This window comes from Macrobrachium nipponense, chromosome 11 (assembly GCF_015104395.2).
Source record: "Macrobrachium nipponense isolate FS-2020 chromosome 11, ASM1510439v2, whole genome shotgun sequence".
NCBI classification, from domain to species: domain Eukaryota; kingdom Metazoa; phylum Arthropoda; class Malacostraca; order Decapoda; family Palaemonidae; genus Macrobrachium; species Macrobrachium nipponense.
The window spans coordinates 76,412,452-76,414,871 of record NC_061087.1 but is presented as its reverse complement, the minus strand read 5'-3'; positions in this window follow the sequence as shown (position 1 = coordinate 76,414,871).

Below are 2,420 nucleotides of genomic sequence, written 5' to 3'. Positions count from 1 at the left end.
TCATGTTAATCTTCATTCTATGCGATTATCAGAGTACATTAGTATTTTCTGTAGCATATGTATCTTAAAGAGATGAAGTGAAAAACTGTATCAGTATATATCACGTGATCACTATTATTTACGAATATTATATGCATATTATGTCTAATATTTTATTACTTGAATCTGTATTTGTGTACACCATGAATTTTTTTTTACTTATAAGTACTTCCTATTTATCTATATATATTCACATAGTGTCTGTATCACAATCCTATAAGTCAAATGCAAGTCAAGTTTGAGTAATATTCAGTGGTTGGTTTTAGTAGCTGACCGAGCTTTTATGTAATGATTACATAATAAAAAATATGGAATGTTACTCCATATATATAAAAGACTAAAACTAAAGAGGTCAACCAGATTGCTTACAGGAATGTGATCAGACTAAGAGACGCTAAAGATGACGTATACAACAAAGTAGGCTAAGATAACATGCCGTCACCTGTAGTCATTCAATTGTTTATAAACTTTAGTCCAAGCTTCCTGCTTGAGACAAACACCGTGACCTATAGCTCAAGCGGCCTACGTGATTAGTAACTATGTCATCTGATTGTATGTTCGTATGTAACTATGTCATCTGATTGTTATCGTATGAACTATGTCATCTGATTGTATGTTCGTATGTTCGAGCTACTGTCTGTTCCTTTATGACTTGTAACCGAGATGGTAGACAGGCAGAATAGAGTTAGCTATCGTCATTAGAAGACCTGTATCTCTTTACCTAAGCTTTATCATGTAGAGAGAGCTATCGTCATTAGAAGACCTGTACAATCATACCTGATCTTCACCATGTAATCAGAGAATATAAGTATTTTTATACTTCGCGTTTTTCTACTAAGAACCTCACATCAGAAGGAAATCATCATGAGTTTAGCACATCGTCGTCATAACCAAAGAGATAACTGACCTCGTAAGTGATCTACAAACCCCAAGACACTCCATTGAATATGGAGTGCAATACCAACCGACTTAGAGTAAGATTTATCGCAAGTCTAACATTACCTCATAGGACGCCTTATCATACAAGGCAACAGCCCTAAAATATATATAATATATATATATATATATATATATATATATATATATATATATATATATATATATATATATATATATATAATATATATATATATATTATATATATATATATATATAATATATATATATATATATATATATATATATATATATATATATATATATGATCTGAATCGAAAGTTAGGAACGTGATAAATCCATAAATAAAGATATATGCCACTAGGGAAAATAAACAACGGAGTATCGCGAGATCTTTCGACGTTCAAACGTCCTTTACTTAGCAGATGAACTGACATACACGAGAAAATAACAATACAAGAAGGGTCGTATAACTGACAGATATTATTATAAAGATACTCCGTTGTTTATTTTCCTCGTGGCATATATATTATATAAGTATATATATATATATATATATATATATATATATATATATATATATATATGATATATATATAGTATATATATATATATATATATATATATATATATATTAAATATATATATATATATATATATTATATATATATATATATATATATATATATATATATATATATATATATATTATATATATATGTATATATATTATCTTAGTGTTCAAAGGAAAGCGAAGGAAGAGACCTTTTATTATGATCTTGATAGCGTACTGTCTCAAATTACAAGATATTGTCTTGAAACTTTGCAGTAATTGCTACATTAAATGAACGGAATATATGAGAAACATCTGAGTGAAATATATTTAAAAAGCGAAACTAAAGTTCCCATCAGGGACATTTTTTGCAATGGTTCTTGTCGCACGAAGCGGCAGAACAATGAGTTTAATTGCCAAATTAATGTTTGTTATTGCGCGGTGGCTAAATTTTCATTAATGACTTTGCGTTACTATTATAGCGACCTTGCAGGAAATGGATGGATTCACTAAATGCCTGGGAAATTATTTCGGTAATTGTTGCTTTTATTCAAATGTCATATATATATATATATATATATATATGTATATATATATTTTATATATATATATATATATATATATTTATATTATATATATCATATGTATATATTTATATATACATATATTTATATATATATATATATAATATATATATATATAATATATATATTATATTATATATTATATATATATATATAATATATATATATATATATATTATATATATATATATATATATTATATATATATATATATATATATATATATATATATATATATATATATTAATAATATATTATTTATATATATATATATATTCATATATAATTATATATATAGATATATGCTATTTTGCATGTTTACTCTGTTATGCATTGATCACAGATGC